Source organism: Mustelus asterias, chromosome 27 (genome assembly GCF_964213995.1).
Source record: "Mustelus asterias chromosome 27, sMusAst1.hap1.1, whole genome shotgun sequence".
Classification (NCBI taxonomy): domain Eukaryota; kingdom Metazoa; phylum Chordata; class Chondrichthyes; order Carcharhiniformes; family Triakidae; genus Mustelus; species Mustelus asterias.
The window spans coordinates 2,985,173-3,000,366 of NC_135827.1; the positions used below are offsets into that span (position 1 = coordinate 2,985,173).

The following is a 15,194-nucleotide window of genomic DNA, read 5'->3' on the forward strand; positions in this document are numbered from 1 at the left end:
ACCAGGTTAAAGTCCAACAGGTTTATTTGGTAGCAAATACCATTCTCTTACTGTGTTTACCCCAGTCCAATGCCGGCATCTCCACATCATAATATCAGAGTGCCAGCGAGCATCATAAAACCGGGATTCAGGGATCGAGGCGCCATATAAACCCATCTGAAAGTTACATTTAAGGACCCCCCTCCACCACACGAAGATCGGGGCCACCCCCAGCATCCGGACTGCACCCCACCCACCACAATGCCAACATCAGGGTTCCCCCTCCCCCCTCACAGGCAGCACGTTTCCTTCCTCTCCCCCTCACCAGCATCGGGGCTTTCGCCTCTCCCCCTCTATTCATAAGGGGAACCCGCTCCCCATAGACAAGGAATACCCCAATGGCACTGCCCCATTCTTGTAACCCCCCGGCACTGTCCCCAGCACTGCCAAAGGTCCGGGGCACTGCCCAGCCCTGTCCTTCATACCCCGTTTGTGAAAAGCGGTGGTGATTGTTGCTGGTGTGACACCGTGCCACCCAGGAGGGAGGGTAATGTGTGGGTGAACACTGGAGAGTGAAGATTATATTCAAATTTATTTAAATTCATGGAGATCAGGTCCACACCCTCACTGGGCATAAACCTGATCACCTCATTGACAGGGGGCGAGGGAGATCTCAAACCAAGATCTCGCCACTGCCAGTCCTGTTCTTGGCTGCTCGTGAGATTTAGCGTCAATAACAGGATCTGGGTGCAGAGCAGACGTAGCCATTGGATCACACCCTTAATTTATTAACTGAATTCAAATTCCAGCAGTTGCCGTGGTGAGATTTGAACCCCCGTCCCCAGAGCATTAGCCTGAGCCAGGGGATTACTAGCTCAGTGACATTAGCACAGCCCGAGATCCACCCTCCCAAACCCGGATTCCTTCTCATCCCTCCACTTCTCACATTCACCTCTTCAACTCAACATTGGTCCCTCCCTGAATTCTCCACCTTTGCTTCACCCTGTTTCTCTCACCCCATTGTGAAACGCCTCAGAAAACTTTCCAAGTTGAAGAGTCGTCCAGCACAGAAATAGGCCCTTCGGCCCGCCATGTCTATGCTGACCATCAAATACTGGTTTATCCTCATCCCATTTGATCCTATGCCTTGGTGATTTACGTGCTTGTCCAGGTGCTTCTTAACTGTTGTGAGAGAACCTGCCTCCACCACCCTCTGGGTGAAAACATTTCTCCTCAGATCCCCTCTAAACCACTTACTCCTCACCTTAAACCAATGCCCTCTGGTCTTAGAGGGTGGAAATGCTGCAGAAATGCAAGTTGCTTTTGTAGTGTTAACAGAGTGTTTAACTAGCTAAAAATATCCACTTAAACAGCATGAAAAGTGTCCTGTGGGAATATTGGAACCCACGGTGACTCTGTGAATAAGAGCCTTCAGATTCCAGCAGGCAATCTGAGCTGGATGGAGGGACAGACCACATGGGGACCGTTAGGGGTTGGTGGTGAGGGAGCAGCGTGTGAGTGGCAGAGGGGGCAGGGTCACCTTAGAGCCAGACCTTACAGACAGATAAGCATTCTTTCTGGTTGTATCACAGTTTGGTATGGCTCCTGCTCTGACCAAGACGCAATAAACTACAAAGGGTCGTGAACGAAACCCAGTCCATCACGCAAACCAGCCTCCCATCCATTGACTCTGTCTACACTTCCCACTGCCTCGGCAAAGCAGCCAGCATAATTAAGGATCCCACGCACCCCGGACGTTCTCTCTTCCACCTTCTTCCGTCGGGAAAGAGATACAAAAGTCTGAGGTCACGTACCAACCGACTCAAGAACAGTTTCTTCCATCAGACTTCTGCATGGACCTACCTCGCACGGAGTTGATCTTTCTCTACACCCTAGCTATGACTGCCACACTACATTCTGCACTCTCTCGTTTCCTTCTCTATGAACGGTATGCTTTGTCTGTATAGCGTGCAAGAAACAATACTTTTCACTGTATGTTGATACGTGTGACAATAATAAATCAAATCAAAAATGAAATCAAATCAATATCTATATGGGTCCAGGTATCAGGAGCTTGCGTGGGGCTGGGGGAGTCAGCAATGGGGAGGTCAGACTAGAAGGAGAATTCTGAAGGTGAGAATTGAGAATGGACATGTAGAAATGGAGCCCGTCACGTACCGACTCTGCTATATTTCCAATTTAATCTAATTTTGCTTTATAATATTTAGTCCAGGTTGGTCAAGTATTGACTAAGCGGGGTGAATTTTCCCATTCCGCCTGCCAGGGGAATCATAACGGACAAGGGGTGGGCCATGGAAAAGTCTGTTGACCTCAGATGGGGCTTTCCGGTTTTGAGGTGAACGCGGCTGGAAAATCCCTGTTAACGACGGAGCAAAACCAACTCAAGCTGCGGTGTATGTGGAGCTCCAGCAGGTGGTGGTATGGCCACGCGACCCAGGACAGCAAGCCCACACTCTCATCAATATAAAGCTGTCACTGTGACAAACCTTCCCCAGTCCCACAGAGACCCAGAGCTCAGATTCCAAGCAGACCCTGCCCTGATAAACATAACCCTGTGTTAATTGGAGATTGCTTAAACGGAGTCAATGAGGCCACAGAATCAGTGGCAGGAGATGATGTGCGTGGAGTAAGATCCTATCCCCTCAGCATCTGGTGCTGAACCCCTTGTTGAGTCACCCAGGAGCTAACACAGGGATCAGACACTCAGCGGGATTCCTACTCCTGAAACTACAACGTCGACTTGTTGGTGAAAACTGAGAAGTATTCAAAATTAATGTCCCGCACAGGAGCTGCTGTGTTTCGAATGAAAACGGAAAATGCTGGAAATACTCAGCAGTAAGAAGTTTAACAACACCAGGTTAAAGTCCAACAGGTTTATTTGGTAGCAAAAGCCACACAAGCTTTCGGAGCTCCAAGCCCCTTCTTCAGGTGAGTGCAGGTCAGGCAGCATCTGCAGAGAGAGACACAGAGTCAACATCTCAGGTCAATGACCTTTCACCACTTTATAGGCTTACATTAACACTGCAATGAAGTTACTGTGAAAATCCCCTTGTCGCCACACTCCGGCGCCTGTTCGGGTACACTGAGGGAGAATTTAGCATGGCCAATGCGCCTAACCAGCACGTCTTTCGGACTGTGGGAGGAAACCGGAGCACCCGGAGAAAACCCACGCAGACATGGGGAGAACGTGCAAACTCCGCACAGGCAGTGACCCAAGCTGGGAATCAAACCCAGGTCCCTGGTTTTGTGAAGCAGCAGCGTGAACCATTGTGCCACTGTGCTGCCCCAGAATCAGGAGACGTTAGAAAAGTGAACAAGGCGAGGATGGGAAAGAGAGGCTCTGTGACTGGAGACAGGAGAGATTAAACGATGGAAGATTTAGATGTGCAAGGTTCAAGGGACAGGTAATGGGGCAGATAAAGGAACGGTAGGTGTGAAGCAGGCCGAAGGAGAAACAGGAGGAAAATGTGAAACCTACAAAGAAAAGGGAACTAAAATGGTGATGAGCTGACAGACTGAACTCGGAGTCGAGGAACCTGTGAAATCCCAACAGAGATAAGATTGGCTCTCGCTGAGCGACTAACTCTTCTTCCAGCCTATCACAGACTTTCCCTTTTGGTATATTTTCCGGTTCTCTCCTTTTCACTTGCTCACAACCCCTGTGGCATTTCTAATGTTTTCCCAGTACAGATGGAGGGCCATTGTCAGGCCTGCTGAATACTTTCTATATTTATTGTACATTTCCAGTAAGCTATCTCCGCATTTACTGTTTGTGAATGGTACTAAACAATGTGAAATCATGAGCCATCATCCTCATTTATCCTCATGATTGAGGGAAAGCTATTGAAGCAGTTGCAGATGGTTGGGTCTAGGACACTACCCTGAGGAGCTCCTCTAGCACTGTGTGGGAACTGAAATTACTGACCTCTAACAACTATAACAACCTTCCCTTTGCTTTGCATGATTCCAACAGGTGGAGAGTTGACTCCAGTTTTGCTCGGGCTCCTTGATGCCACACTCAATCAAATGTTGCCTTGATGTCAAAGGCAAGTCGCTCTCACCTCTTCACTTGATTTGAACTCTTTTGTCCATGTTTGGCTGGAATGAGGTCAGGAGCTGAGTGACCCTGGCGAAACCCAAACTGGGCGTCACTGAGCAGGTTATTGCTGAGCAGGTGCTGCTTGGTAGCACTGTTGATGACTCCCTTCCATCAATTTACTGATGACCGAGATGGGGCAGTAATTGGCTGGTTTGGATTTGGTTCGCTTTTTGTGATGTGGAGATGCCGGTGTTGGACTGGGGTAAACACAGTAAGAGTTTTAACAACACCAGCTTAAAGTCCAACAGGTTTATTTGGTAGCAAATGCCATTAGCTTTCGGAGCACTGCTCCTTCATCAGATGGAGTGGAAATGTGCTCTCAAACAGGGCACAGACACAAAATCAAGTTACAGATTAAGTATTCTGTAACACCATGTATTCAGATCAAGTATTCTGTAACTTGATTTTGTGTCTGTGCCCTGTTTGAAAGCACATTTGCACTCCATCTGACGAAGGAGCAGCGCTCCGAAAGCTAATGGTATTTGCTACCAAATAAACCTGTTTGCTTTTTGTGGACAGGGGACACGTTGGCAATTTTCCACATTGTCAGATAGTTTGGTGAGGGGTGTGCCTAGTTCTGGAGCACAAGTCTTCAATACTATTGCCAGAATATTGCCAGGGCCTACAACCTTGCAGTAGCTAGTCTCTGCAGCCATTTCTTGACATCACATGGAGTGGATCAAATTAGCTGAAAACTAGAATCATGGATCATCCACTCAGCACTTCGGCTGAATGTGTTTCCAAATGTTTCAGTCTTATCTTTGGCATTAATGTGCTGGGCTCCTCCATCATTGAGAATGGGGATATTAGTGGAGCCGCCTCCTCCAGTGAGTTGTTTAATTGTCCACCACTATTCATGACTACAGAGCTGATTCATTAATTGTGGGGTCGCTTAGCTCTGAATATTGTACAATGCTTCTGTTGTTGGCCTTGCAAGTAGTCCTGTGTTGTAGCTTCACCAGTCTGACACCTCATTTTTAGTTGTGCCTGGTGTTGCTCCTGCCATGCATTGTTGATTGAACCAGGGTTGATCCCCTGGTAATGGTAGATTGGGGGATATGCCAGGCCATGAGGTTACACATTGTGGCTGAGTTCAATTCTGATGCTGTCGATGGCCGATAGCGCTTCGCGCAGGATCAGTTTTATGATGCTGGATCAGTTCTGAATCTACCCCATTTAGCACAGTGCTAGCGTCAAACAACATGATTGAGGACAGGGCACCAGAAAATGGGGAAACTGGTGGAGGGCATAGTAAATACTTTACATTCAGTCAAGAGATGTGGGCATCACTGGCTAGTGCAGCCTTTGTTGCCCGTCCCTAACTGTTTTTGAGAAGGTGGTGGTGAGCTGCCTTCTTGAACCATTACCACCCTTGTATTGTGGGTACACCCACAGTGCAGTTAGGAAAGAAGCTTCGGTATATTGACCCGGCGACAGTGAAGGAACGGCAATATAGTTCCAAGCCAGGATGGTGTATGACTTGGAGCAGAACTTGCAGGTGGTGGTGTTTCCATGTACCTGCTGCCTTTGTCTCTAAGTGGTAATGGGTGCAGATTTGGAAGGTGCTGTTGATGGAGGCTTGGTGAGTTGTTGCAGTGCATCTTAAAGATGATACACAGGGCTGCCACTGTGTGTTGGTGGTGAAGAGAGCGAATGTTTGAATGGGATGCCGATTAAGCAGGCTGGATGGTGACAAGCTTTTTGAGTGTTGTTGGAACCGCACTCATCCAGGCAAGTGAGGAGTATTCCATCACACTCCTGACCTGTGCCTTATAGACAAGATTTGAGGATCAGGAGGTGAGTTACTTATTACAGGGTTCCTAGCCTCTGACTTACTTTTGTAGCCGCAGTGTTTATGTGGTTGGTTCAGTTCAGTTTCAGGTCAATGCGAACTGTGGTTTCAGCAATGGTAATACCATTGAATGTCAAGGGGTGATGGTTAGATTCTCTGTCACTGGAGATGGTCATTGCCTGGCACTTGTGTGGTGGGCCTCAAGCCTGGATATTGTCCAGGCCTTGCTGCATTTGAACATGGACTGCTTCGGTATCTCAGTATTCATGAATGGTGCTGAGCATTGTGCAATCATCGGTGAACATCCCCTCTTCTGACATTATGATGGAGGGAAGGTCATTGACGAAGCAGCTGAAGATTGTTGGGCCTCGGACACTACCCTGAGGGACTATCACATTTAGCATAAAGCCAGTGTCTCACACAGCACCATTGAGAGAGGGCACCGTAATTGGGGAAGGGCATCAGTAAATGGTTGTGGGGAGGGGAGGGTGGTATTGGGAGGGGTACCAGTAAATGGGGGGCATTGGGAGGGGTATCAGTGAATGAGGGGATTGGGGAGGGAGGTAACAATAAATGGGGGATTGGGAAGGGGGCCAGTAAATGGGGAGATTGGGGAGGGAGTAACAGTAAATGGGAATGATTGGGAGGGGGTAACAGTAAATGGGGGGATTGGGGAGAGGGTAACAGTAAATGGGGGGATTGGGGAGAGGGTAACAGTAAATGGGGGGAATGGGAAGGGGGTAACAGTAAATGGGGGGGATTGGGGAGGGGGGTAACAGTAAATGGGGGGGATTGGGGAGGGGGGTAACAGTAAATGGGGGGGATTGGGGAGGGGGGTAACAGTAAATGGGGGGAATGGGAAGGGGGTAACAGTAAATGGGGGGGATTGGGGAGGGGGGTAACAGTAAATGGGGGGATTGGGGAGAGGGTAACAGTAAATGGGGGGAATGGGAAGGGGGTAACAGTAAATGGGGGATTGGGGAGGGGGGTAACAGTAAATGGGGGGGATTGGGGAGGGGGGTAACAGTAAATGGGGGGGATTGGGGAGGGGGGTAACAGTAAATGGGGGGATTGGGGAGGGGGTAACAGTAAATGGGGGGCAATTGGGAGGGGGTAACAGTAAATGGGGGGATTGGGGAGGGGGTAACAGTAAATGGGGGGATTGGGAAGGGGGTAACAGTAAATGGGGGATTGGGGAGGGGGGTAACAGTAAATGGGGGATTGGGGAGGGGGTAACAGTAAATGGGGGATTGGGGAGGGGGTAACAGTAAATGAGCTCCTGTGTCTAGAATAGGGAAAGTAGGTCCATTGATTTTTAACATTATGAGCGGGTTGATGAGGTCGATGTAATAAAAGAAATGTTCACTTCTGGAGAATTCCAATCATTAACAAATTCAGCAACACATTCAGGAGAAATGTCTCGAGCCAGAACGTTCTGTTAACAGGGAGTAGGTGAGACAAAGTGGTGTTGCATCTATATATTGAAGGAGAAATTAGATAAACATGCTATAGAAGGATCTGTTGCTAGGGTCCATTGAGTTAGAGTGGGAGAAAGCTTGTGTGTCGTGAGGGGGATAGTACAGACCCTTTGGAGGTAAATGGTCTGTTTCTATGTTGTAAAATTCAGCTGTCTCAAACAAATATTGCTTCCACTTGATCTTTCTCAGACCTTTCCCTCATAACTCCTCTGAGTGTCCTGCTCTCTCTTTCCAACAGATTTCCATTGAGTCTGATTGTCAGAGGAGGATTTGAATGGGTGAGAGGGTTTTGGTGCGGATCGAGAGATTGAAATCAGTAAAAAATATCAATGCATTTAATTCAAAGCACAAACACGTTAAGCTGCATGCAAACCATCTCTTCGCCGGGGTGGGTTATATATTTGTTCATTTACAAAAATACTTCCAGTCACTTGCAAATTTCCTGGTCCAGCCACTGTGGCACCCTGGCAACCGAATCAATCGCAGGGTAACACTGCGATAAGTGGCTCGCAGCTATTTACTGACGTGCTGTACTTACTGCTTGCTCGCTGTATCTGTGCTGGTTTAGTCCTATCACATTAGCGTGGGAGGTGCTATGGCTGTCTTTGATTGAATCTCAGGGATCGGGAGCAGTATAACCAACATCAGGATAGAATGGTTACAGCACAGAAAGAGGCCATTCAGCCCACCTGTGTCCATGCTGAACCTGCTGTTCCCACTCCCCACCCTTTCCCTGTAGCTCTGGAACCATAGAATCCCCACAGTGCAGAAAGAGGCCATTCAGCCCATCAAGTCTGCACTGACTCTCTGAAAGAGCATCTTACCCAGGCCCACCACCACCTCACTCTGTGGCATAACCCCATGCATTTACCATAGCTAATTCACCTAATACACACATATTAGGACACTAAGGGGCAATTTAGCACGGCTAATCCACCTAACCTACATATGTTTGGAGTGTGGGAGGAAACCGGAGCACCCGGAGGAAACCCACACAGACACAGGGAGAATGTGCAAACTCCACACAGACAGTGACCCAAGGCCGAAATTGAACCTGGGTCCCTGGCGCTGTGAGGCAGCAATGCTAACCACTGTGCCATTGTGCTGCCCCTGTGTATCAGTAACCCCCACAGCTTGCCTCCTGGACTTGCAGAATCTCACTAGCTGTTCTGTCTGGAGACAATACACATCTGTTTAACCTGTGTTTAATGCTCCCTCCACTCACATTGTCTGTACCTTTAAGACCTGGCTGGCTGTAGGGATTCGCATTCTAATCAGTATTCTGTAACTTGATTTTGTGTCTCTGTGCACTGTTTGAGAGCACATTTCCACTCCATCTGACGAAGGAGCAGCGCTCCGAAAGCTTATGGTATTTGCTACCAAATAAACCTGTTGGACTTTAACCTTGTGTTGTGAGACTTCTTACAATTGGGAAGCAGAGATTGGCTGAAAGTCTAGCTGGTGCTGGGTGGTCACCTCAGGCAGGTTTTGGGCTCTAGTGTAATAATCCTCGCGAAGCGGCTCCTCTTCCATTTAATCTAATCACATTTTGAAAGTCACAGTTGATTCTGTCCCTCCCACAATCACAGGCAGTACTTTTCCACACCCTCGCCACTTGATGAGGAAAGAATTATTTCACGTGGTTATTTTGACAAGCACCATAAATGGGTGGCCTTTGGTTCTCAATCCTTCCATCAATGGGAACAGTTTCTCTTTCACTGCACTGTCCAGAACCATCCTGCCACTATTCCCCATCCTGAACACCTCCCTCAGGTCTCCTCTCTACCCATTCTCCTCTGAGGTGAGTAGCTTCAGCTTCTCCAAGCTACCCTCATGGCAGAACTATCTGGAACAATTCTTCCAGATCTTCTCTGCACCCTCTCTAACGTTTTGTATCCTTTCTCATGTTAAACAGAATGGGGTGAATTTTCCTGTTCCGCCCGCTACGGGAATCGTAGCGGGTGAGGGGCGGACCATGGAAAGGTCCATTGACCTTGAGTGGAATTTTTTGGTTTTGGGGTGAGCGCGGACGGAAAATCCCACCCAATGGTCCAGTTAAAGCTGAATCAACATTTGATAAAGTCTTATTCTGATTTCCTTGATTTGGTACTGGGGAACACTCCTTATAAATTCTCTCTTTATAATTCCTCTCCTTATAATTTCTCTCTCTACACCTCCATCCCACACCAGGATGGCCTGGGAGCTCTTCACTTCTTTCTTGAAAAGAGGCCAGAACAATTCCCATCCACCACCACTCTCCTCCACCTGGCTGAACTCGTTCTATCTCTCAACAACTTCTCCTTTAACTCATCCCACTTTCTCCAAATCAAAGGAGTAGCAATGCATAACCACATGGGTCCTCGCTGTGCCTGTCTTTTTATGGGGTATGTGGAACATTCCTTGATCCAGGCCTACCCAGGTCCCCTCCCACAACTCCTTTACCGGTACATCGATTACTATTTTGGTGCTGTTTCATGCTCTCGTCCAGACCTTGAAAAATTCATCACCTTCGCTTCCAGTTTCCACCTCTCCATCGCCTTCACCTGGTCCATCTCAGACACTTCCCTTCCCTCCCTTAATTTTTCTGTCTCCATTTCCAGCACTAGACTATCTACCAATACCCATTACAAGCCCACTGACTCCCACAGCTATCTGGACTACAGCTCTTCACACCCCACATCCTGTAAGGACTCCATCCCTTTCTCTCAGCTCCGTTGCCTCCATCGCATTTGTTCCGCTGATGCCACTTTCCAAAGTGGTGCTTCTAATGTGTGCTCCTTTTTCCTCAACCGTGGATTCCCATTTACAGTTGTCAACGGGGCCCTCAACAGCGTGCGGTCCATCTCCCGCGCAACGACCCTCACCCCCTCCCAGAACAAGGATAGAGTCCCCCTTTTCTACATTCTACCTCTGTCCCATTTCCGCCTCCCCCAACATCTTCATCTGTCACAGCTTACAACTTCTCTGCTGTTTGGCCATTCACACCCTTTATTCTCTCTATGGACAGCCATTAGCACCCTTTCCCCTGGTTTCTGTGGCTATGACTCATCTAGAACATAGAACATAGAACAGTACAGCACAGAACAGGCCCTTCGGCCCACGATGTTGTGCCGAGCTTTATCTGAAGATCAAGCTATCCCACTCCCTATCATCCTGGTGTGCTCCATGTGCCTATCCAATAACCGCTTAAATGTTCCTAAAGTGTCTGACTCCACTATCACTGCAGGCAGTCCATTCCACACCCCAACCACTCTCTGCGTAAAGAACCTACCTCTGATATCCTTCCTGTATCTCCTACCACGAACCCTATAGTTATGCCCCCTTGTAATAGCTCCATCCACTCGAGGAAATAGTCTTTGAACGTTCACTCTATCTATCCCCTTCATCATTTTATAAACCTCTATTAAGTCTCCCCTCAGCCTCCTCCGCTCCAGAGAGAACAGCCCTAGCTCCCTCAACCTTTCCTCATAAGACCTACCCTCCAAACCAGGCAGCATCCTGGTAAATCTCCTCTGCACTCTTTCCAGCGCTTCCACATCCTTCTTATAGTGAGGTGACCAGAACTGCACACAATATTCCAAGTGTGGTCTCACCAAGGTCCTGTACAGTTGCAGCATAACCCCACGGCTCTTAAACTCCAACCCCCTGTTAATAAAAGCTAACACACTATAGGCCTTCTTCACAACTCTATCCACTTGAGTGGCAACCTTTAGAGATCTGTGGATATGGACCCCAAGGTCTCGCTGTTCCTCCACAGTCTTCAGAACCCTACCTTTGACCCTGTAATCCACATTTAAATTTGTCCTACCAAAATGAATCACCTCACATTTATCAGGGTTTAAACTCCATTTTCCATTTTTCAGCCCAGCTTTGCATCCTATCTATGTCTCTTTGCAGCCTACAACAGCCCTCCACCTCATCCACTACTCCACCAATCTTGGTGTCATCAGCAAATTTACTGATCCACTCCCCCTTTCACTCCCTCCCCCTCCCACTTTCTAAGCCTTTTAGCTTTGACAAAGGATCGTCTGGACTCAAAACGTCAGCTCTTTTCTCTCCTTACAGACGCTGCCAGACCTGCTGAGATTTTCCAGCATTTTCTCTTTTGGTCTCCTTATAAAGTCCAGGATTCCAGCTGTCTTTTGAAAAACTTTCTCAATATGCCCTGATTGGGGAAGCGACACCTGTGGGGAAGGCGGTTGTGTAATGGTATTGTCAATGGATTGGTGATCCAGAGATCCAGGGGTAACATTCACTTAATGTCATAAAGCTGCACAAGTCACAATGGTGAATGTACAGAGTCTCTGCAGAGACAGTTTCCCAGAGCATGCTGAGGTGGAGAGTAATTATTCACACACGTTCCTGGCACACTCTCCCTCCCTCATTCTCTCTCCTCTGCTCCAGAGAGACTGACACTAATCCACTCAAAGCCAGCTAAGAGCTGATTACACATTATCACATTTTTAAGGGCTCAAGGGACATCGACAGTCACTCAGATTAAACCCGGAGTCAAAACCCAGCATTAGGCAGGATTAGCAAACAAGCACATCTAACCCTTCTACACCTCCTCTCATTTTCTTTCCCTACTTTCTTATCGCCTTTAATTATTTTGTCTTTTCTCATTCAGAGTTTCCGGGAAGCCAGGGATTTACTCAGCTGCTCACTGAATCGCATTGAAAGTCTTCGCTGTTGAACGATGGAGGGCGTTGAAGCGACAGTGTCGGCTGACCTCAACAACCGTCTGCACAGACACTTTCCAACTCGCAGTCATAGTGACATCATAGGCAGCTCAGGAATGCCCATTGTCACCAACTAACACACACACAGACTGGTCCTCACCTCACTCTGTGTTCGGCTCAAGATCACCAAGGACAGTCAAATTTGGTGACAATGTTCTTTTTGCCAGCTGCAGTGGTACACTCAGCCCGGCCTGTGGGTGCAGCAAATGCTGCAATTTCACTTGGTCCACTCCCTCAAGTTCATGAGCAATCATTTTTGCGCATCTTTACGAGAGACAAAAGCAAAATACTGCGGATGCTGAAATCTGAAACAAAAACAGAAAATGCTAGAAAATCTCAGCACGTCTGACAGTATCTGTGGGGAGAGGAAAATCGGTCAAGATTTATACTGTGACGGGCGTGGGGAGGGGGAGGGTGCTGTAATTGATAGAAATGGCATACACAAAAAGACAAAAAGTATGTAGATGGTGATGAAAAAGGCTGAGAATGGCACGAAGAGCATCCATTAAGAGATCAGAATGTGTAAATGGCAGAACAGAGGTGTAGAGTGTAGGAATGCAGTAGTTAGCCCTAGTGGGGTGGGGGAGGCGTGGGGGAGAAAACAAGATGTATAAATCATGTCCAATTTTCCCTGTCTTCAGCTCTGATGAAGGGTCATCCAGACTCGAAACGTTGGCTCAATTCTCTCCCCCACAGATGCTGTGAGACCTGCTGAGATTTTCCAGCATTTTCTGTTTTTGTCTCTGTCTACGAGAGATGAACTAGTCCCGCTTTCTGTAAAAGAGAGGACGATGGATAACAAGGGCTTTGCTAAAATGAAGACCTGAGAGTATTTAGTTTGGAATTGGGAGTCTCAGAGGATAAACAGGCATATTTGCATATTTACTGCAAAAATGAAAAGTTCCATTTAGAACCTGATGCGCTATTCAGACACGAGGCTTGAAGCGCAGTAAATGAAAGGCTTGTATTTACTGTTAACGAAGCTACCAGAACTTATATACACTATCCCAGACTGAAGGGGTCCCGGCCAGAGCAGGGACTCTTATACCTCTCCCAGGAGGCGGAGCCCGACTGGGATGTGCCACAACACTACAATACAAAGGTGTAACAACCCCACCCTAACCCCAACAGCAACAATAGCACAACCCAACAGTAACATATGTACATCCTTGTAGTACTGGCCAGTCCCTGGCTCAGCACTATCCAGTGGGAACCAACGATGGTTCACCACATTCACCCCTCCTTTGAGAACAAAGGCCGGCGGGGTACAAAAAAACAGAATAAAGTGTCAGCAGTCTATAAGTTCAGACGGTCAGGGGGACCGCACCGTTGTTGTGACCTCAATACCGGCGGTGACACCGGAGTAGGCACTTGCGGTGGCGTTCTCCCCAAAGCGGCGTCCAGCTGTTCTTCCACGGACTCACAGGCCGGTTGACCCTGAGGTGACGGTAGTCCAGGTGATCCTGGCACGCCCTGCGGTGGCGACCATCTTCTGGGCTCAGGCAAGCTGTACATGGGAGTAAAATGGTTAAGCAATGGTCCCGATGCTGCCCGCGCCGCGTCCGGGGAAGAAACAAGAGATAAAGGGTTTGTTACAGGGGGTATGGGAGCGACAGGGGTTGCTACGTCCCCTGCTGGCGCCAGGTCTCGGATCGAGACCATGTCCTCTCGCCCGTCAGGGTATGCCACATAGGCATACTGAGGGTTGGCGTGGAGGAGATGGACCTGTTCGACCAACGGGTCGGACTTGCGGGCGCTTACATGTCGCCGCAGGAGGACGGGTCCTGAGTACGTCAACCAAGACGGTAATGAGGTCCCCGAGGAAGACTTCCGAGGGAATGAGAACATCCTCTCGTGGGGAGTAGCATTGGTTGCCGTACACAGGAGGGAGCAAATAGCATGGAGCGCATCAGGGAGCACCTCTTGCCAACGGGAGACTGGACGACCTTTTGACTTCAACGCCAGTAAGACAGCCTTCCAGACTGTAGCATTCTCGCGTTCCACCTGTCCATTACCCCTAGGGTTGTAGCTCGTGGTCCTACTAGAGGCAATCCCGTATGAGAGAAGGAATTGCCTCAAGTCATCGCTCATGAACGACGAGCCCCTGTCGCTATGGATGTAGCTGGGGTACCCGAACAGGGTAAAGAGATCACGGAATGCCTTGATAACCGTGGCAGCGGATGTATCAGAGCAGGGAACAACAAAAGGGAACCGAGAGTACTCGTCAATGATATTGAGGAAGTACACATTCTGATCTGTTGAGGGAAGGGGGCCCTTAAAATCGACACTCAGTCTCTCGAAGGGACGAGTGGCCTTGACTAAATGTGCCCGGTCAGGTCGGTAAAAGTGCGGTTTGCATTCCACGCAAACCCGACAGCTCCTTGTTACTGACCTGACGTCCTCCACCGAGTAAGGCAGGTTGCGGGCTTTTATAAAGTGGTAGAGCCGAGTGACCCCAGGATGGCACAGGTCATTATGGAGGGCGTGCAAACGGTCCTCCTGTATACTAGCGCATGTTCCACGCGAGAGGGCATCCGAGGGCTCATTGAGTTTCCCTGGACGATACATGATGTCGTAGTTATAGGTGGAGAGTTCAATTCTCCACCGCAAGATCTTGTCATTCTTGATCTTGCCCCTCTGCGTGTTGTTAAACATGAACGCCACGGACCGCTGGTCTGTGATCAGGGTGAACCGTTTTCCCGCCAAGTAATGGCGCCAGTGCCTGACGGCCTCCACAATGGCCTGGGCCTCCTTTTCTACCGCTGAATGCCGAATTTCGGGGCCTTGAAGGGTGCGGGAAAAAAATGCGTCGGGCCTGCCCGCCTGGTTAAGTGTGGTGGCCAGGGCGAAATCAGATGCATCGCTCTCCACCTGAAAGGAGATGGACTCGTCTACAGCGTGCATCGTGGCTTTCGTGATGTCGGCTTTCAATTTATCAAAGGCCACTCTGGCCTCTGGTGTTAAGGGAAAAGTCGTGGACTTAATGAGCGGACGGGCTTTGTCCGCGTAGTTGGGAACCCACTGCGCATAATAAGAGAAGAAGCCTAAGCATCTTCTCAGTGCTTTTGCACTTGCAGGTAAGGAAA

The 15,194-nt window shown here is 48.7% G+C and overlaps 1 long non-coding RNA gene across 1 annotated transcript in view; it reads right to left on the reverse strand.

Moving 5' to 3' along the window:
- Window positions 1-2,864: 2,864 nt before the first annotated feature.
- Window positions 2,865-15,194, reverse strand: part of LOC144479994 (uncharacterized) — a 28,208-nt gene continuing 15,878 nt past the window's right edge. The window contains exon 3 of the long non-coding RNA XR_013495598.1: window positions 2,865-2,950. This is a non-coding gene — a long non-coding RNA (uncharacterized LOC144479994). The remainder of the gene's footprint in view (window positions 2,951-15,194) is intronic.